Below are 23297 nucleotides of genomic sequence, written 5' to 3'. Positions count from 1 at the left end.
ATATCATACACAACGCTAGCTACACACTCAGACTGTTAGGTGTACACACTCACTTTGTTCCAGACTCTGCCACGAAGTTGGACTGGAAGAGATCTCGGCAACGGGATAAGTTCGGTGGCAGAGACCCTGGCGTTCATGTTTAATTTGCAGAGAGCTGTCTCGTGAAAATCGTGTATTTTCCGCAATCCAACCAGACAAAACCTAATTTTTAAAATTTCGCACCTCTCTGAATATGAAATTGAAAAACTGTTTTACTTTTTTAATGATATTGGGGAGTTCCCGAATTTTTTAAATTGAAGTGTATGTGTGTGCGTGTTCTATGTCCTACGACTGGTATTCTAATGATTTGTAATTTATTACTTGTATATTTTATTTTGTGTATGCCATCCTTGCATGGGTCTGGCCCCATAAGCAAATAAATTATTATTATTTGGACTAATTGAATTATTTCTTCAAAAATAAAAAATAAAGACGTGGTGACACTTATGTTTGTAACGTATTTTTTTGAGTATCAAAAATGCAAAAATATCTTGAAAATTCCTGAAAATGAATGCTAGGGCGTGAAAGGGTTTAAAACGAGGTTCACCATTCTCTCCGAATGTCAAGTCGCGCGAATACACATCAATGGAGCGCAAAGTCCCTCACAACAGATAAGAAAATCGACGAGACTAACGAAGTGTGACGTCGAAGAAAATAATGGCACTGCCTTTTATATAACGAGAACAAACTCCGTTGCCATCTGTTTCTCACGGGAAAGGAAAGTTTGCCCTGTCCGGAATTAACTTGAACGCCAATAAGCAGGAAATCGATAGTTAACGTAAGAATCTCCACCAATTACTAGATGGCATTTCTCCGGGACGCCGACTTAATAAAGGCATCCTGGCAGTTATTAGCAGTGCGGGGGGGGGGGGGAAGGTAATGAATTTCGAAGTTTACCTGGCATGAAGGCGAGGACCAAAAATGTCCCGGAGAACATTACACGTACTTCGATCAATTAGCTTATAACATCTGATCTCTCCCTCTCTCCAATGCATATTCAGTAACTTGTACAAGCCATTCGGTTGTTTCTGGCAACGACGCACAGCTATTTCGTGCTTATGGTAATGGTGTCAAATGCGTAACTGTGGTTTCAATTTTTTTTAAAGAACGATTATTATGCATATTATCCCTGCTAATAAAGGAACAATATTATTATTATTATGATTATTATTGCTTGGAATTTCGAGGCTAATTATTTTCGCTCAAATTTCAGAGATTCGTGTATCGATAAAATCAGAGGTGCACAACCTCCGGTCCTCCCCATATTTTGGGAGGCCTCGCATTTACACGATAAAAATTTCTTTCATAAATTCTGCATTTCCATCAATTTCGATCAGAGTGGGGCCACTTTCATTTCGGGGGGAGGGGAACCAAGGTGATAGAACAATAGATCTTTTTCCCTTTTTTTCGTTCATTTTCTCACATTTCGGAGGGGGGGGGAACAGACCCCCCAAGTCCTCCTCCCTCGCTACGGCCTTGAGTCGGGGCAACACCAGCTACAGTACACTATAGCTGGTGTTGGTGGAGGAAAGCACGTATTTTGGCTTGCCTTTGTAGTGTTGAAGGAGAGGTTAAACGATGAAATTTGCGCCCCCTCTGGTCCGGTGCCTGGAGAACCAGGCTCACCAGCTACCCACCCCCAGTTGTGATCCTGGTTATTAAGAAATCTTCCTTGATTTGTTCCATTCAATCAAAAAGAGTTGTTCTTTTAATATCTGAAAAACGAAAAAAAACAAAACAAAAAGCAAATGCCGCCATTATTTCCCCTTCGTTTATTTTCTTTTTACACCCATAAAATGCGTCGCTAGAAATTTATGCAGAATTACAATGGTTTTTTTAAGTTTTAAGTGTATGTTTCTGTCAAGTTTTACCGATTTCTCAACTTAAAATTGAATGCGTATAAAATAGGTGTGTTATTGTATTTTACTTCAGATTTCCTGATTTTCTAAATAGCAGTTAATTATAAGAGTTATATTTCGGGTGTATTCGGCAAAATTCGTTAAATCAGAGTTCATTATAACCGGTTGAGACTCTGGCTCTTAAATAAGATTAACTAAATTATAAATATCATCGTGGCAATGGGACCGATTTATCACATTTACCAATACGAAATAACGATTATGCATAATAACCGGTAAATGTGATGAATTTAGTATGAGCTTTATCATGTTTACCAACGACGATTGGGTGTTATGCATAATCACCAGTAAAAGTGACAATATCTTTAGTAGTTATAAAATTTACTAACGACGAGATTGTGGGTGTTATGCCGGTAAAAAAGATAAATTCAGCGAAATTTATCAAACTTACCAAAATGGTAGGCATTTATGCATATAATAACCGGTTGCTACGAACATAATATATATAACCGATTTATTATATTAACCGTAACACATACAGTACATCCTATCTAGTTTGTGAACCACATCTAAACAATAAATTAATTACATCCCACTCATTTGCTAACTTTTGGCACACCCCGCACAGCTCTCTGTTATAATTCAGAGAAGCCACTTCCAAATAAGTGAATTTTATTCTCCACAATATAATTCAGACATAATAGTTAGTTTCGGTTTCGAACCGGAATCATGTTTACGTCGTGGCATCATAATCGGTTTCCCCAAAACATTAATGACACCCACAATTCGGTAGATGAAACTCCAGGTTGCTTACAGTCCGTCTTCTGCGATGTTGATGACACGACCGGTCCCGCATAATAGCGTAACCCAATAATACATGCGAACAGCTATCTATATTCTCTCCGCAAATTGCTAGCAACACACGTACATATGTGGTGTCATCTTTCAATCTCTGAACAGCCCCTAATTTGGTTCTCTCTACGCATGTACATATATACATAGTCCGCACCATGTTACAATCACTGCCGAGAAACTCCTCCGACAATCATCGCAAGGACAAGGTACAAGGTCAGTCTACGAACATAGGGCCTGGACATGACTAACAGATATCGGGAAGCCTTTAGACTGGGAACACTATGGTTCCAATATAGCGTTGTATACAGCATATTAGGAACAAGGGAGTCTTGATGTGATAAATTATTTGGATTTGCATTACTAGGACTGGATTTTTATGTCCTAAAAACTGCTCCATGAAAAATGCATTTATGCCCTAAAAAAACTAAAAATATGCTATATAAAACAAGAAAAATGATCTAAATATTTTTCTCTTCAAATTCCAGTGAAATAATATACCAATGAGGAATCTTAATGAAATTAAAACTAATTCTGCAATTTACTAACTGCCAAATGTATATTATTTTCATGGAATCAGTAACACAGTTTTTTAAAATTATTTTGGTTTTTGTACCAAACTAAAAGTTTACTACGGAAGAGTAGATGACTTTGCCTAATAATACTCGGAAAATCGTCAACGAATAAGGCGGATTAGATACACAGGAAATACTGAAAAATTCCTAATGCGTTTCGACACGATATGGGTGTCGCCTTCAGAGGACAAGAGTATCACGCTGACCGAGTTTCCCACTTGGATTGAGTAATGAATCTTCAATCTCGGTTGCTCAGCGGAACGAAAAAAATTTCTACTGATATTTGCCTTATTCGCTGACGATTTTCTGAGTGAAAGTTCACTGCCTAAGATATTCCATATAGGGAAAAAAAATTGAAATTGGAAATTTATTGTATAAAATGACGTGTCCTGACTGACAGACTGACTGATGCATCATCGCCGATCCGTAACCACTGAAGCAATAAATATGAAATTTGGCCAGTAGTTTCATTTCACGACGTAAAGACTCACTAAGGAGGGTTTTTGGAAATTCGACCCCGGGTACATGCAGGAACGTGTTGTGTTTGTGTACATATGTGTGGCCCTAACTTATTTACGTTGTAAAAATTGTACTTTTTTCGTGTTCTTGCTGGTGCTGCCATTTATTCCATATTTCGAAGTGGAAAGAGATAGAATGCCTGATACTGCATCCACATATCCGTACTTGAAGTGTATGGAAAGACCTCAATTGATCTGAGATAGAGTGGAAATGTCACTTGTTTGTGTTCATGTTCATTACCCAGCTTACAATTATTCCATCTTTGCATGTTGTACAATAAGAAGCACGTACATCCTTATAACATCAGTAGCGTCTTCTCAAGTGTATTATGGGGTAGGGGAATAAGATTCGGCGTCGATTTCTTTGTTTTCCTATGGAAGAAATAAGAAAAAAAAAAAAAAAAACGAAAGAAAAAATTTCGGTCTTTGGTTAATCTGAAAGCAAAGCTCTTTAATTTTCCAATTTAATTGGATATCCGGCGGAAGAATCTTTGAGGTGACGTCGAGTGGCAAAGCGTGAGAAAGAGTGAGACTTGTGTTTGCACACATCAACCTTCATAGGCTCTACTCGATGTGCACACACTAACACACTCGCACAAGAGCTGCTTTGTTTGACTTACCCCGGCTCTCTTTTACTTGAAAGAAGTGCTTCTTTTGAGCAAACATCGGAATAAGAATTTTTGCACTGAAAAAGAAGGGAAGTAAAATAATATTTTGCATTTTATTACGTTGAAAATATAGAAAAATCAAAAATAAACGTCCGCGGCTTGAGGGAAGATAATGAAAAATAGTGTCGTCAAATTCAGCGTGAAGCGTTCATTCATTTTGATATGCTCGGGGAGAACGAATAAATTATACTCACGAATAATCCACGTTACTTTAGCCGTGATTATGGATAGTTTTTCCACGCGCGAGTAGAGCGCAATCAGTATTAATATAACCAGTCTGAAAATTTTAAAAGTCTCCGCCTGTGAGTTGAAGACATGTACAGAGAGATCGATGTATGGAAAATATCACAAAACTCCCTCCGTACACGGCGAGGAAGTAGATTGACATGAGGAAAATCTTGCCATCCCGTACTTGAAGAAGTATAATAGTTGGACAAATTTGAAATTAAGAAAGTATATAGATCAACGTTAGCAAATTCTCTATACGTAGTTTATGGAAAAGGGAATTTAGAAAGTGAATTTACACTGGTGAAATAAATTAAGAGAATTTGGATATTTTATCGAATTTCATGAAAAGAACTGAACTGAATGTCAAACCACTGCTTCTAGACAAAAATGCAAATCTTGTACGTCAAATACGTAAGCGTACACGTGTGTGTAGGCGGAGCCAGTAGAGAAACAGGCTTTATAAGCGCGCGTAAGTTAAGACGCATTTCGTTCGCTAGCACACCTCGGCGAATTTCTTGGTATTATTTTGCAGCAATCGGTTAATTTCAAATTGTAACAGTAAAAATGAGTAACCACCAACGTATAGATGATGGAATGAGGTGGCGAATTGTGGGGAGGCTAGAAGCAGGCCAATCTCATGTCCAGATTTGTAGAGAGTTCAATTTAACGCCCAGCGTCGTGTGTAACTTATGGAAACAGTTCCAGGATACCGGATCCATCGAGAGAAAGCCTGGGCAAGGTCGTCCAAGAGCCACGACGGCCAGAGAAGATCGCCATTTGTCGATTATAGCGAGGCGTAACTCAGCTCTCTCGTGACTTGTATGCAGCCACAGGAATCCGTGTATCAAGGGTGACTATTTCTAAAAGACTTCATGAGAGAGGGTTGTTTGCAAGAAGACCTGCTGTTTGCGTCCCGCTCACTTCTACGGACAGGAGAATCCGTTTATCATGGTGCAGAGAGCATAGAGATTGGAATATGGATCATTGGGCGACCGTTCTCTTCACTGATGAGTCCCGGTTCAGCCTAAGCACCGATTCTCGCCGTACGTTCATATGGAGAGAACCAGGGATCCGCTACCTACCCTCCAATATCCGCGAAATCGACCATTATGGCGGAGGAGGTTCAATGGTCTGGGCAGGCATCATGTTGGATGGCCGCATACCTCTCCATGTCTTTGAAAGAGGCACTGTGACTGATGTGAGGTATAGGGATGAGGTCTTGGAGCCCTATGTTCGCCTTTTCAGGGGTGCAGTTGGCCCTGAGTTCATTTTAATGGACGCTAATGCGAGGCCACATAGAGCTCTTCTGCTCGACGATTTTCTAGAGAGTGAGGATATTCGTCGGATGGATTGGCTAGCCAGATCTCCAGACCTTAACCCTATAGAGCATGTCTGGGACGATCTGGGGAGGGCAATTGCAACTCGCAACCCCCCTCCGGGAACCATCCAGGGAATGAAATCAGCGTTGCTGAACAAGTGGGACCAATTGCCACAGGAAATGATAAACTGCCTTATTTCAAGTATGAAATCACGCTGCGAGACCTGTATATCTGTAAGAGGGGACCACACCCCCTATTAACCCATTTTTTCGTTTATTCTGCAACCGCTGTTTCATATCTTCCAACTCCAACGAGTGTTACGCACGATCATGCGTGTGTATTACAATTATTGAATGGTTAATTGTTTCGTATTGTATCAATGTATGTACATATCAAATTTCATTAAAATCGGTACAGTAGTTCTAGAGATAATCGACCAAGTCTGCAAATTCTCTTAATTTCTTACACCAGTGTACATCGAAAGTGAAGTGATTTACGGAAAATTAATTCCATGGTGGTGAATTGTTGGCGATGAATTTTAAATATACGCAATAAAATACCGTCACTCGTACTTAGTATAAAGAAGTATACAGTTGGACTTTTTGAGATGCCACAACGGATTCTATATTGAGACAGTACACCACTCGTAACCACTGTCACTTGCACTCGATTTTGTGAAATGTCTGATTCATGTTTAAAAAATATACAGCTTGATATCTGGAGAGTAGTGTAAACTAGCCCAAAAAAATGTGAATAAATACCTCTAAATATGGGAAACGCCTCGTAAACGATAGGCAATATTAAACCTGCAGAACCAGATGCTACCAGTTTCCCACCACCTACGATTTTGAAACGGAAATGTGCGGCTTAACCGTTGGGAAAACTTCCCACACACGGAAAATTGCATCTTCACGGTGAGCAAATGTACAGCTTCACATTTCTTTCACTGAGTGTTTCGTTCCCCCTTGAGGAAATGCATAGCTTAATATTTGGAAAATTTAGTATACGTGATGGCAAAATATACGAACAACCAACGACCGTGTTAGTAATTGGACTTTTGGAAAATATGCGATACATTTTGAGGAATTGTACAGCTTGATACCTGAACAGTACAGCTCAGCATCCGAAAAGCATCAGTGAAAAAAAAAGTACATTTTTCCATACATGTTTGCATAAAGCTGAAAATTAGGAAAATGTTGCGCAGTTCAAAAAATAGTTGATGAAGAAATGTACAGAAAAATACAGTTTAATAATTGAAATTGTGACCAAACGCATACAATACACGGTCATGTTTGGATACAGACAAAAATTAATTTGTGATTAATTAATTCGTGATATATATTGTATGCCGATGAATGAAAGAATGCATCCAAGCAATTGCAAAACATATAAAATCCATACGAAAAAGAAAACCAACAGTTTTCTCATTACAAAATAACCGAAAATCAATGCAAATACAGTCAAACTCAGTTAACGTCAATAATTGGCTTTCTGGGCTGATTCATAGAGAACAATATAAATGAACCTTGCTTATAACGTCAATGAAAATGCCACGAACTCGAATATAATGACATGTTTTTTGTCGTTTTATGGTGGTTTTGAGAACTAGCGTTGGAAAAAAAAATTAAGATGTTTGGTGCTTTGACATGCAACCTAATTAATATGTCCCGTATACGACTGTATTTTCCCGTAATTTCGTCCTTTCATACTTTCCCTATTACAAAAATGTCCCATTATATTTCGGTATTTTGGACGAAATTTATTTTAACTATTAATCTTCTCCAGAATCGGAGATGAAGGTATTTTGCATGATTTATAAATTGTGTAAAAATGAATATAACTGCAAACATTCATCTCACTTATTTGAAATGTTAATTCCCCTCTCCCGTTGAAATATACTTTGAATCACTGCCACATATTTTCTACTATATTTCTTTCAAGAATTCGCATTAGCCATATTTGGCAATTTCTCTGACAGTTGGCAATATTTTTGGCGAGAATTCGTGGTATTTCCTGTTTATGACTCCAATGTACCATTTTCTTCCGATCAAATATGGTCACCTTGATTATAATGAAATAACAGCTTTTTGCGCAGAATTTTATTGCATCTGATCACAGTTTTCATAAAAAAGAAAGTCCCGAGAACGGCAACCTTGGAAATAAAGACAAAAATTCACGGAATCTTCAATGTCGTTATAACCGAGTTTGACTGTATAATTATTATGTATGTAGCGCACGCATTAATTCACTTCCCGATGTTTCAATTCCACAGATATTAATTGCAAAAAATGTTTTTTTACATTGGTGTACCGTCAAAACCTAAAAATCACCTTTTTATTAAGCATACATGCATTCAAAACAAGTGAAATCTTTGAAGAAAGAAGAACATGCAAATAATACAACTGGCATCATTAGTAAGAATAAGGAAAGAATTTTCTGGAATGCTGTCGTGGGCATGATTAGTTAGCGTGAAATAGACGAAAAAATAAAAGCGTGACGCAGCTAATCTCTTTACCTGTAACAAGCGCAAATTAAACACAGGACAGCAAGTGTTTAAGGGCTTTTAAGGCTATGTAGGTTCTTAGTTTATGCAACCTTCGTTATATTTTACGGATTGAAAAAAAATAATAATAATAACACTACTAAAAGAATATATATATTTTTAAATTCGAGTCATTGTGTATACATATACCAACTAGAAGAAATTATTATCATTTTTTTCCATTAGTTAGTTTCTGTTCCTAATTAGCGAAACCGTCGTTTAGCTCTTTTGAAAGACACTCTTTTGACACTGTTTCCTTCTTTGCCCCCCCTCCCCTCATTTGCATAACTTTTTCCTTTCACTTGAAAACGAGATTTTCTTGCTCGCGTACGAGTCTTCTTTTCTTATGAAGATAACGCTGCGGCGTTTAATCTTAAAAATTCTTTACGTAATTCTTTCTTTCTTTCATTCTTTTCTTATTCTTGAACGTTGTTTTTTTTCCTTCTAGACACGGAAAAGAAAAGAATAATTTTCTACCCACACGGAAAGTTTATGCGATTTGTTCAGAATAAGCCTGATCCGAGAAATAAAAAAAATTTATAAATTTAAAAAAGAGTTTATTCGTTATCCTCTAAAACGCAATTAAATCGGAGGTTGAATAAAATAACCGACTTTAAAAAAAAAAAAAAATTAAATTTTCACCGTTTGTGCGTTTTAAACCAATTTATTCATCATTTTTAACAAGCGGCTCATGGTTTTATGCGTTTAATCTCGTTCACGGTTTAATTGTAAGAGATTACACTAGCAGTTTAATTTTTCTTTGAAACCTGGAATGTTGAGCTGAAGAAATATATATTTTTTGAGAAGAATTTTTATTGTTTGGTGAAAAACGTATTGTGTAGTAACTATGGTCGCACGGATAAATATTCGGAATGCCATTGTTGTGGGCGGAAAATAAATCATTGTTGCCGCAATTTCTGACCTCGACTGGGTTTTAGACAATGCTCGAGAGATACAATCAACCATTTCAGACTGTTCTGCTTCATACGTACAGTATCTGTAAATAGTGAAAATTGATACAGCAATAACCCCCTCTTAACGGACACCCCTCGGATACGGTCACTCTTTTGCGGCCCAATAATAATTTCCCCTTGTATGATAAAAGTATGCATTTCCAACCCCTGATTAACGGTCACGCCTCTTTTGTGGACACCAAAGGGACCGCAAAAGAAAGGCTTTACTATATTAGTTTTGTAAAAATGTAACCTCAATATTCATGTAGAACTCAATATTTTGAAAGTATAGGATTTGGAAAGAGAACATTTTAGGGCGTCACCCGAGAGGATAAAATTAAAACGAATGTTAATTAAAATTTTGTTCAACATATAAACGCAATACATCAACACAAATGAAAACAAATATTTCAATATTTCATTCTCATAGATACATGAATTATAATTGATTAATTTTTAAAGATATATAACATTAATCGTTTAAACATTTTCATGCATTTTATTTCTTGATTCAAATTGTTATATTGTTTAGAACGTGTGTTCTGAGTGTTTGTTTGCAGCGCCAAGCTACCAGTATGGGCGAGTGTCGCCTTTTGTAGTTTAACAAAGAAAAAGTTGATTTTTTTAGAAGCATGAAAGTTTTGAATTTATGTGGAAAAATATTGAATAAAAAGAAGAGAAACTTTTTCAGTAATAACCCAAACAGAAATCTAATTTTTTTTTTCTAATCTTTCATCATTGATATTACAGAAAATTTTGTTCTAGAAACAAGGTAAACATCTTCAATTTATTAGATTACGTAATGCGAGTAGGAGTAAAAAAAACAGCTCGTATATACATATAACATAATATATTCGTTCATACGTACCCTTATCGTATAAGAAAGTGTAAAAGGCGATTGAGGAAAAAAATAAAGTTAATCTTTTCTACATCAATCACATTTGCAAAGGGTAGCTTCGATGAGGCACTTCAAACTGGATAAGTGAGCAATTGTTCAAAGAATGAGAGAGAATGTATGTTTGTCCTTTTTATTTTCTTTACTTCATGTTGCTTCGAGCGATTCTGACTTGTTCCTGCAGATAAATAAATAGTTACAAACTCAAGTAGAGATCTGAACATCTGCTCCCCACACCATTTCTACTGAGGAAAAATATCTTCACTCTTATTTCTTTCTTGTTTTCCCACCAGGCAAATAAAATAAAAGATTTTTCTCCCATCTAGTTCAATGGGCCTAAGCAGCAGCAGCAGCGGCGGCCACTGGTGAGATCATGTTGGTGCTGCTGTTGCAGCAGGCAACGTTTTAAATTGGCTCACGTCGTATCCAGAGATCGAAGCGACTCTATTTTGGTTGGTTGGTTCGCGAACTTCGAAATTTCGTTTTCTCGTAATTGAGTTAGACTATGATAGGCAAGTGAGAATTCTTCTTCTTGTGGCAAAAAAAAGATTGGGGGGGGGGGAAGAGTAGATAAATTGTTAATAACGGTTAAAGATAAAACAAAATAGTATAAGAAAGACGGTTTTTCGAATGGTGAAAAGAAATGAGAAGCCCTAGGCCAACATATTCGCTTTATTATTTATCTTACTTTTGCACGTATAGTACGTAGACTATTTAATACAATTTCGAGGATCATGGCTGATTTCTCTGTTTCGAAACTCACAGTCGATTTAATTTAGAAAACAGAAATTCGAAAAAAGTTTAAAAAAAGAAGCAAAACAGAGAGTTTGGAGAGAAATTCGATCTGTCTGTACAAATAATTTGAGTTATTTTCATCTCGAAACACGTCTAGGGACTGAATATTTCGGATGCGATTCACAGGAAGGTAGTGGATCGTCTCGAAGTAGGACAATAACAAGCTCAACTGGCATTGGATTTGCATATTCACTCCACAGTAGTGGCAGCAGTTTGATGAGACTTTTGATGCGTCAAAGAGACTTAGAAGATGCTTCTCAGAAGTTGCGCAGCCGGAGAAGAGAGCTATTTTAAGTTAATCATAATGGCATAAAACGTTGGGGTTCCCCATTCAACTATTTATGAATCTCTCTCTCTACAATAATATGCTGATTTTGATGGCGACAGAACACGTTTATTTTTAGAATGAATAATTTAATTGGATTTTTTAAAAAGGAACATCCATTTCTAAAAAACTTTATGGAAAAAATAAATGTTTTGCCTTCTACCTTCTAATGTATTTTTCATGAAAAATGATTTTTATTTTGGGCTGCTGAATTTTTGATGTATATGTAAATCATCAATAATTTTTATGGGCATTACTACCTGTTGTGACCTTTGCATTTGTAAAAATTGTATCTCACGAACTGAGAGATGCTGAAGTTTTTTCTTATGTCAGTCAACGCTGATTATTAGTATCACGGATAATGTTATCATTCAAGTGTTGTTATATCTTGTGAAACAATAGGCGAAAAAATTCGTTTATAGTCATCGGGACTTCGGAAAATGCGAAAAAAAGAATTTTTTTTGCAAAAAGAAAGAAAAATCAGTCCGTAGTGTTCGCTGTAATTCATGTACGTGTGGAGCTACTTTCTTATAAGGAAGGCAAATGTGTGACGAATAAAAAAGCGTTTTCTTTCGGTTCTTGATCAGTTTCTTTTAGTTGACCAGATTCAAATTTATTTTCACGAGAGACTCTCTCAAGGGATTTTTGAAACGTATATTGTATATTGAAAAAAATATCGTAATGTGTGATGATCTAACACCTTATGATGGCTAAATAACAAAAGTGCAGAAGTTTAGTTTAAAGGGAAAAAAAGGTGTCTCGTTTTAGAATAAAAAAAAAAAAGAAACGATTGAATACACACACATTTTGCAATCAATTACATATGTGGGAAAGATAAACAGTTGTTCCATTTTACCATACGTTACGTTTGACCTAACCGGGATGTATGGTCACAGTACTTGCGAACGGGACTTTCTCAAATTTTGTTGTCATTCGGTTATTGTTATCGGATACCCCGACTCTCAATGTGATCATATTTAGCGGCGTGGACTGCATCTGATCTTTGGCCTCGACACCCATCAGGCGTGAAAACTGCAGCAGAATCGACAACGACATTATCATCACCCATTGAGAAACCTAACATCGTAGTGTAATATGTGTTTGATGTGACCCATGCTGTGTGTTCAGAAGTCTCCACCATCTTCCATACTAGAAGTCAGAAATTGGCAAATGAAAGTTTTTATATTGTAGTTTGAAAAAGAATGGTTATATATAACTTACAATTATATATTTTGAGAACATTTCCGAGAGTTTTCTTTGCTACAGTATTGTGAAATCGGGGCATCTAGCCATTTCTCGACAATTATTACTTATTCAAGCAAATATTCAACTACTAATTCACTCTCTACAATTTTCGACGGATATTGAAAAGTTACGATCAGTAGTACGTCTAAATTGAATTATGTTGCATTATGTTCTGAGGAGAACTAAAAAAAAATCGGGCGGGACACCAAATAGATCAATCCAACCGGGACGCCTGGTCACTACATACAATTACTTCGAGAATCATCGGGGCTGAATTAAATAGTTTCATTTTTTTTTCACAAATTTCCACTCCCTCTTATACGTATATTATTTTCATCAGGATATCAACAGCTCGCGGTTAAGAATGCGCCTTGAAAACTGCTTCGCGTCAGAGATAGTCTTATTGCAAAGAAACAACGACGAAAGTGATTTGTAGACATTTAGACAATTGTCTAAATGTGGAAATGTCTGAATTGTACTTGGGATGCACAGCCTTTTAGGTATGCAGACCAGATAGGCGGTGTTTTTATATCTATACCGATCGCGGAAGTTGTATGTATAGGGTGACCATATGAGCCATATTTCACGGGACATCCAATATTGGACATCCCGATTTTTTTCAAATAAATTGTCTCGCTTTTTCCGTATTTTCAACGAAGCTTACTTGAACTTTTATTGATTACTGCAATCAAGGAATATAAATTATATATTCCTTGTTATTAATATTTTGTTTTCACAACTTATAAACATCGCGAGAATTTCATTACTAACTGTCTTAATTAATTAGAGTAGTACCGGGGCTTTCGGACTTCGTAAGAAGGGAAAAATCACGAAGACCCCGGTAATACTGTGTGAGCATATTCATCTCACACACAGGGTGGCCAAAAAGTCCGTAAACTTTAAAAATACATAAAAACCAGAAAAATAACCGAAATAAATACGGTTTGCAGGATTTTTTTTTACGACTGGAAAAATAACAAAAACAGCCGATAGATGGCGCTTGTACAAGTGAAAGTTCGGTGGAAATATTCAAATTAGACGGCTATAAGAAACTTTTTTTTTTTTTTCAAGCCGAGCACAACTCAGGTCTATCGCCATTTTCAGTTTACTACCTAGTGAGTTGTGCCGGAAGTGTAAGTATGTGTACCTAACAGTCTGAGTGCGTATCTAGTGTTGTGTATGATTTTTTAGTGCTTCCTTCTATGTATATCTCAGAAGTGAAGTGAGTGAAGTGTAATGACTGAATATTTGTACTGTTTGTAGGACTGTTTCTCTCTGTGGCGAGACTTTTTAACGGGAGATCGGCTCGCATTTGCGCCTTGAAGTTGGGAACCACAGAAAACCAACTTCAGCCGACCACCACTGTGGTGACGGTGGGGCTTGAACCCGGGTCCCCGCGATGCGAGTCCGTAACTATGACCACTCGACCACCACAGTGGCTGGTTATAAGAAACTGCACACTTAATCCACAATCAGTTCAGCGTTGTATACCGTGCACGTGAACAAGGATGCTGAGTACGAAGGATAAGCTTTGTTGGTGAAGTTGTTTTACGTGAACCAGGAATCAGCGACCATTGCCTTGCGTAAATTCCGAGTTCAGAAGAATGTGAGGACTGGAAAAAGGCCTTTAACAGCGACAGGCCTCATAAAGATTGTTCAACGGTTAGAGGAAACTGGAACGCTAGAGGATCATGTAAGAGAGAGCCGGACGACCATGTTTAAGGAAGGCACGTTCGCCGCGTGTTGCAGCCGAAATGGAAGCATTTAGCGTTCGAATCAGCTGCAGGGACCAGCAGTACTCGTGAAGCTGCCAGACGCCTGGGTTTACCACCATCCTCGATACGCAATATTCTTCATGGAATCCTTGATCTGTACCCGTTCAGATTGCAGTCGTGCCATGAACTTTTGCCAGTACAGAGGGAAGCATTTGAGAGGTGAGATTTTTTCAAAATCGAACAGAATCCCACCTGGGTCATTAATATCTTGTGGACAGATGAAGCTCATTTTTATCCGTTGCCGAGATCTCTTCCAGTCTCAGCTTCGTGGCAGAGTCTGGAACACTTTATTTTGTGTCAAAAAAACATACAAAATTTTTACAACATATTTTCCCCGTCTAAACCACAGTACACACAGAAACCATTGCATTCCCCAAAAGTGACAGTGTGGTGTGGGTCCACAGGTTCGTTCATCATAGGACCCTTCTTCTTTGAAACGCAGTGACCAAGTAAATGGGTGGAAAACGGCTACGGTGAATGCGCAGCGTTATTTAACGCTTATGCACGAGAAGGTCGAGCCATGTTTGCGTGAAAGACATGCGCTTTCTACCGTCACATTTACGCAAAATGGAGCAACTAGTCACACTGCTACTCCGGTCAAGGCATTCCTGACACAGAATGTTCGGAGAAGACAAAATCATTAGCAGGCGTTGCAGGTTCCCATGGCCTCCTCGGTCTTCAGATTTGACACAGTCAGACTTCTGGTTATGGGGATATTTGAAATCCCGGGTGTATCGATGCGGTCCATCCAATCTGTCGGAACTGATTGATGCGCTCCGCCGAGAGGTGTCATGTATGCATCCGGACCTGCTGAACTCTGCCGTTGCTGGATTTGTGACTCGCCTGCAATGTGTTATCCCCTGAGATAGTGATCATGTGGAACACATACTGCTGTAATAAACGATTTAGAGGCATTCTGTTCGTTATTTACGTATCTTTTCTTTGACTTGTGTACGTCAGCGCCACCTATCGGTTGTTTTTGAGTTATTTTTTCCTGTCTTAAAATAATTCCCGTGACCTAGCAATGCTAACCGTTTTTTATTTCGTTTGTTTTTCCGGTTTTTACGAATTTTTAAAGTTTCTACGGACTTTTTGCCCACCCTGTACTTAGTTTTTTTTGTGTGAATCATTTAATCCATTGTCAGTAGCCTTATATTTCCTGCAATCGATAATTTTTCAGCGATTATCGCGATACTTGGCAGGTTATTTTGTCTGTGAGAATTTTTTTTGGCTATAATTGGAAACTTTACTTGCCTTTGATAATTCGTTTTGGTGATAATTGAATAATAGTGAAGCAAATATGGTCAGCCTAGGAACATATTGTGTTGTGTGTATTGATACCTTTCCCGTGGAACATGTTTCGCGGGCTGGATTGAACGCCTTGGCGGGTCACATTTGGCCTGCTGGCCGGAGGTTGTGCATTCCCCGCCCGCCCGTTTTATACGATTAATACTTATCCATATTAGAACTTCCAATGAAAAAAATGACAGATAATTGGGTGTCCCATAAATTCATAAATAGTTTGGAAATTCATAAGAATTGAAGGAATCGAGAAATTTGAATGCAGTTTTTGAAAAAGTTATTCTCACGAAGGAAGTTTTTTTTGGACAGGAAAAAAAAAATTGGTTTAAATATTTGTTAATAGATGACATTGCACAAAAGTTCGGCCGGATTGATTGACCTGAATCTTCCATCAATAACTTCTGTGTCTCAAACGTTCGTTAAAGCGATTCTTGGCTGAGGTAAAACAGTTTCACCAATAGTTCTTTTTCCACCAATGCCAACATAACAATGAAAAACTCATGTAAGCGTCAGTAACAGGAAATTCAGAAATGAATTACAGCCTGCATTTTATAGATCTCTGATTTTCATATTCCAAGTGATTTGTGACTTGCTCTCGTTCCGTGCCTCTTATTATTATTATTAAAAAAAAAAAAAAACAAACATTCGCGAATTCGTGAAATACCTTTTTCGCAAACCAAACATTCAAACATGCCAATCCCTTTAATTTTTATGAATTTTTGAATTTTTTACTGGTTAATTGGACATCCTGCATAACAAAATCTTTTTAAATATGTCTTTTCCGTTAAAAACACTTTATCATGAAAAATTAAAATGCATTTAAGTAAGAAAACTTTTGGTAATTTTTTGCTTAGGGCAATATTTGATAATAAGTGATACAATCTTTTCACATGTAACAGCTGTAGCGACCGAAATCTTGTCATTCAATGTTGAATGGGTAGTGCCAGAGAATATAGAATAAAGAAAACGACATAATCCATTGTTCTTGCTTGCTTCTTTTTTTCATTGATGCGATCATCATTGAAATTCTGCTGCTGTCAATGATGTTCTTGTCGGCGAGAACAATGGAGATCGCCAAGGTCTTTGGGGTAAGTTCTCCTCTCCCGAACGTTTCCAGCGAATAGATAAAAGCGTGTTAATTTTCCTGAAGCAGCTGGTGCGACGTAGAAGCAAACCATGTATCCATGAATAATAGTTTCCCCAGTTTATCCGTATCTTCGTGGACACTCATCAATCGTTCTTCTTCTCAGAGGGTGATTTCTCTAGTGTCTGTCGGACGTTGAGCTCCTTGAAGTAGCTGTTTCGTCTTTATGGATCTGTACGGAGAGAAATGTGTGTATGTGTGTGTGTGAGGGGCGTCCAAAAGTATCTCTTTTTTGCTTCCCTTACGAAAGGATTAAGTGAATCGGTCAAATGCAATTAATGGCTCCATTACCGGTATCTAAAGCTAATAAATGGCTGGATGACTCGATATATCTCTCTCAATCACCAAACCTCCCAAATGTATTCTCCCAAATGAAAGAGCGAGCCGTATCACGCTCCAGTATGCACATAATATGCACTTTTGAACACTTTCATACAGTGTTCATGGAGAAATAATAAGACAGTTTATTTAAGAAGTCAATCACGATAGGTCATTTTTGTTGTAATACCATTATACTCCTGAAAGGTAAAACTGTTCGAGAATATTAATAGGCATAGCCTGGGGAGTACGGTATGTATTTAGCACATGCTGCCTTCTGTATTTTTAATCAGCTCTAATAATGGATTGGATTTTGGTGTTTTATTGGTGCAAGGAGATATAGTATTGAAATTTTTTTTTATAGTAACAATGTGGTGACATTATTCCGATAGACAATTAATCTATCTTGAAATAACGGAAGAATTGATACAGATAGAACCCGTTTATTTGGTGTTTCCTTCGAAGTAACTACCCTGCACAATTATGCATCTATGCCATTGTTTATATAAAGATATACAGTCAAACCTCGTTAATGAGTCACTCTTGGGAGAGCAAAAATACGACTTAGTAAACGGAGTGACTCGTTAAGCGGAGTAAGCCATAGCTGTGGCAATTCCAATTGGGAGTTCCAAAAAGTGATCCGATAAGCGGAGTGATGTGTTAACCGGGTGACGCACTAACGAGGTTTGACTGTACATGCGGATTGAAAATCTCTTTTTTGTCACACGACAAAAAGACTGGCTGCGCTTCTTCGGAGCCTCAGAATCATTGTCCCTTAAGCAAATTCTTTATCCGAGGAAAAAGGAAAAAGTCGCATGGGCAAGATCAGGGCAATAAGTTGATTGTGGAAGTATGGGAATGCGATGCTTTGACAGGTAATCTGACACCAGGAGAGACCTGTGAGCCGGCACATTGTCTTGTTGGAGCACCCACAACTTGGCCTTCCAAATATGTTGGCGTATTGCCCTAATCTTGGCCCATGTGACTTTTTTTCCGCCTATAAAGAATTTGCTTAAGGTGGGGGGGCAATGATTCTCAGGTTTCGAAGAAATGCAGCGAGCTGCGACGAAGGCGATGGAGGGTGTAACAAAAAAAAGGCTTGAAATCCGCATTTACATCTTTATATGGGTAAGGGACGTCTAACAACTTTAAATAGAAAAGAACGGAAAAATTTTTGATATCAATTTAACGATTTGTCTCGAAGCAATTATCACTCCATTAGAAGAATCCGAAAAAATTTCACAATCTACCAAAAAATAAAATTTGGAAACATTCGTAAGGAAGCCAAGCATAACATCACGCTGACCCAGGCACATACGTATAATGATAGATAAACATACTCGTATATCTACGAATCAAACACAATAGACGTAAATAAATAGTGACAGAAACAGACAATGAGTGACTGAACCGGATCTCTCTCTCTCTCCCAACGGTGTCACAATATCATTTTGATTATTCCTTTTTCGTAGGATAAAAAAAAATAGATTGGAAAACTAGTTAGCGAAATTCTGAAAACGGAAATCGTCCAAAGGAGAAAATGAATGCGCCAACACAGAGAGAGGGTTTTTTTCCCCCCGTGTTGTCTCCGCTCCAGAGAAAACTCATTTACTTCACATAAAAATCTGGACGAAGAAACAAAAAGAAAATAAAAATGGTTTCTTTTCTGAAAAAGCGTGAGATCTGAAAAAAAAAAGAACGTATAAAAAGAAACATCAACACATTCTTTTTCCTCAGGAGTGATTGCGATATATAAAGACGGAAAAATCGTAATGAATGCGTCCAGAGACGAACAAAAGCGCGTTCTTCGAGTATCAAATAACTTTTATATATTATTTATTTTTTCTATATCATTATTTAATTCTCTTTCGATATCCCACTACAGCTTCTCTTCGTTAACGAAGAAATGCGTTACCTTTTTTTTTTTTCACACAAAAGCTTCTTTTCCCGATTCACCAACTAAGATTTTTTTCTCTAATTTCCTTCATTTTAAAGGAAAAACATAACGAAATATATATATATTTTTATAATAACGTAACAATTTCTTTTTTTTCTGAGCTGAAATATAATTTAATTTTCAGATTGTTTTGTTGATTCAAATGAAGGACTTTTATTACTAGACTTTTTTTTTCGCAGATTATGAAAAAATTCAATAGAAAAATAATTTAAATATAATTTATATAAATTAGAAAATACGTTACAAGGTAGCTCGGTTATACATTCAATGAAAAAAAGTGTGCTGTTATAACTGAGGTTAATGTTTTAAGATAATAATCGGAAATATATACAGATTGGATGAAAAGTTTAAAAAATTAATGAAAACTCTACCAGTGGAATAGGGAAAAAGTATAATTTGCACTAAAATACTTACCATGGCGTTTTATTTTTTGATATATTGTAATAAAGTTCCAAGTTATATTCACTGTATTACTGTATTTCACTGCACACACTCAAAATTATACTCGCTGGTTTTGTATCTCGTAAAACTAGACGTATGCGACACAAGCAGTTCATAAAATTAGTGTTTATTACGATTTCTGTTGCATAATATGTATAAACTGAAGAGCCAAAAAAACTGGTACAGGCATGCTTATGCAAATAAAGAGATATGGAACCAATCAGAGTACGGCGCTGCGGTCGGCAACGCCTATATAACACAACAAGTGTCTGGCATAGTTGTTAGATTGGCTACTGCTGCTGCTACAATGGCAGGTTATCGAGATTTAAGTGAGTTTGAACGTGGTGTTATAGTCGGCGCACGAGAGATGGGACAAAGGATCTCCGAGGTAACGATGAAATTTGGATTTTCACGTACGACCATTTCACGAGTGTACCGTGAATATCGGGAATCCGGTAAAAAATTAAATCTACGACATCGTTGCGGCCGGAAAAAGATCATGCAAGAACGGGACCAACGACGACTGACGAGAATCATTAAACGAGACAGACGTGCAACCCTTCCGCAAATTGCTGCAGATTTCAATGCAGGGCCATCAACAAGTGTCAGCGTGCGAACCATTTAACGAAACATCATCGATATGGGCTTTCGGAGCCGAAGGCCCACTCGTGTACCCTTGACACAAAGCTTTACGCCTCGCCTGGGCCCGACAACACCGACATTGGACTGTTGAGGACTGGAAACACGTTTCCTGGTCTGACGAGTCTCGGTTCCAATTGCTTCGAGCTGATGGACGTGTACGGGTATGGAGACAACCTCATGAATCCATGAACCCTACTTGTCAACAGGGGACTGTTCAAGCTGGTGGAGGCTCTGTGATGGTATGGGGCGTGTGCAGTTGGCGTGATATGGGACCCCTGATACGTCTAGATACGACTCTGACAGGTGACAGGTACGTAAGCATCCTGTCTGATCACCTGCACCCATTCATGTCCATTGTGCATTCCGACGGACTTGGACAATTTCAGCAGGACAATGCGACACCCCACACGTCCAGAATTGCTGCAAAGTGGCTCCAGGAACACTCTTCTGACTTTAGATACTTCCGCTGGCCACCTAAATCCTCAGACATGAACATTATTGAACATATCTGGGATGCCTTGCAATGTGCTGTTCAGAAGAGATTTCCACCCCCCTCTTACTCCTACGGATTTATGGACATCCCTGCGGGATTCATAGTGTCAATTACCTCCAGCACTACTTCAGACATTAGTCGAGTCCATGCCACGTCGTGTTGCGGCACTTCTGCGTGCTCGCGGGGGTCCTACACGATATCAGGCAGGTGGACCAGTTTTTTTTGGCTCTTCAGTGTATATAAGACCATTATATTTAAATATAAAAACCTCCTTTCAATTTCAATTTTGAAATATGTGAAAGTTTTATGTAACTCAAATTGTAACAAGCATCAATTATAAACCATTTGCGTTACAGCGCCATCTGTGAATGAAATTTTGAAGCTTTTTTTATTATTCGCGTAAAAAAAAAACTGTACTTCATATGATAATTATTTCAATACAATTTTTTATGCCGATTGATAAATTCTTTGAATAATTTTTAAATGTTCTTCAATTTTCCGCTGCATCAGATGCAATTATTGTTTCCACCCGATTATAACTAAAAAAGCAATGTTTACAACATTGCACCATTTGCACGTTACATCGGTGTAGGTAACCGGGGTCATTATCAGTAATAGGCATATTCACGTTTTATACAGTTTATACATCGTTCATACATGCTCAACACTTCGACACACGTATAGGCACCGTTTCGAACATCGATTTGTTGAAATCGCGCCAATAGGTATATGAAGTTACGATCACATCAAATAATGCACAGTCGTAGATTGAGGTGGTGGTTCTCAATCCATGGTCTGCGGAACGCTGGTGCTCCGTGAAGCCACTCCAAGTGTTCCACGAAAGAAATGGAATACACAATTAAAAGTTGTGGCAAATGATTTTTGTATGGGATTCGAAAAAAAAAATTTCGTTTAAAAAAAATCGTGAAAATTTAGCTTTTTAGATATATATGTGGTATTGTGTATACATACATACATGCATATATAAACTTGATACACCCTCTTTCATACATGCTCAACCCCTGCGGCCGCGACTTCAAGCCTAATTTTGTTAAAATTAAATTTCCAGATCACTAAAAGTTAGAGGCCTTTCACACGGAGCGGATGCGGACGCGGGTCCGGAAGAAGTTTTAACAATTGGAATATACTGCGTCCTTCAGACGAGCCGAAAAATCTCCGCACCTAGGAAATGTTCATGCGAGTCCGGACGTCGTCCGCATGTGTCAAAACCGAAGTGCGGGCTCCACATCCGCACATAGAAGTTTTGACAATAGGTTTATTCGGAGCTATTCACACGATGCGGAGTGAATTCGTCCGCATCTTTGGCTACTTTTTGAAGGTGATTTTTCACGGAATTTTTTTTAATTATTTGCCATAAATACCTTTAAAAACACCATATGATGGTCCCTGCTCATTAATATAATGTACCTACATACGTGTATCCCTCCGTTTCCTTCTGAGATGGAGATATAGCAAATTTAACTGCCTTTTGTCCATATTTCACAATTTTATACAATAAAACCTGTCAACAACGGCCACTGACGGGACCAAAATTATAAGCCGTTCTGTTCATTACGAATATTTAATTGACTACATACTTTAATAACTTTTAAATTTAATTTAAAAATTTTAATTTTTTTTTTAAATTTTTAAAATTATTTAAAAATATAAATATCTGTAATATTATTTTAAATATTCGTTATTTTTTTAAATTTTTAATCTGCAAATTTTTTTAAACTTTAAAAAAAAATACTTTTATTAAACAACGTTATCCACGTACGGTGTTCACTCAAGGCCGGATTAAGTCGTTTGAAGACCCTAGCACTTGAATATTTTTGGTGGTTCCCCCGATGCCTACAATGTATATTTTACTCGATATTCAGTCTATAAACTTAATCCTCGATCAATCAAATTTATTTATTTATTTAATTTAATCAAATTTCTGATTGCACCTTTGCGATATGATTTTATACAACTTTCCATGATTATTTATTATCCGTGCCCGTTGCACTTTGACTTTAACTTGATTAATTTGATTCTTCTTTTTACATAATTCTTAATTTCTTTTCACTGTATGTAATCTTTGACGTATCAATAAATAATAGTTTTGCCGGAGATGCCTTGGACCTCCCCCCTTCGGGTGGGGGGCCCGAGGAGCTTACGTTACTTCTTGTGACAGAGCCTGGGTGTCTCGCGGTCCATTCACTGGCGTCCGAGAGAGAGAAGCTGACCCTAGGGTCGCAGGTCTCCAGGATGTGGGGGGTGGCACCCCTTCTTTGAAGCATATGATGTACTGTAAGTGTTCCGTGCTAAAAATTGTCGAGGTTTAGTGTTTCCCCCAACTTAAAAAAGATTGAGAACCAAGGGTTTTAGGAGCTATAATATCGCGGAAGTGACACGAGCCATTTTTGG

The sequence above is a fragment of the Pholcus phalangioides genome, unplaced genomic scaffold, assembly GCF_987345545.1.
Source record: "Pholcus phalangioides strain wild (caught in Gottingen) unplaced genomic scaffold, Ppha-v1.0 ptg000014l_1, whole genome shotgun sequence".
In the NCBI taxonomy this organism is placed as follows: Eukaryota; Metazoa; Arthropoda; class Arachnida; order Araneae; family Pholcidae; genus Pholcus; species Pholcus phalangioides.
Note: the sequence above shows the minus strand (reverse complement) of the source record.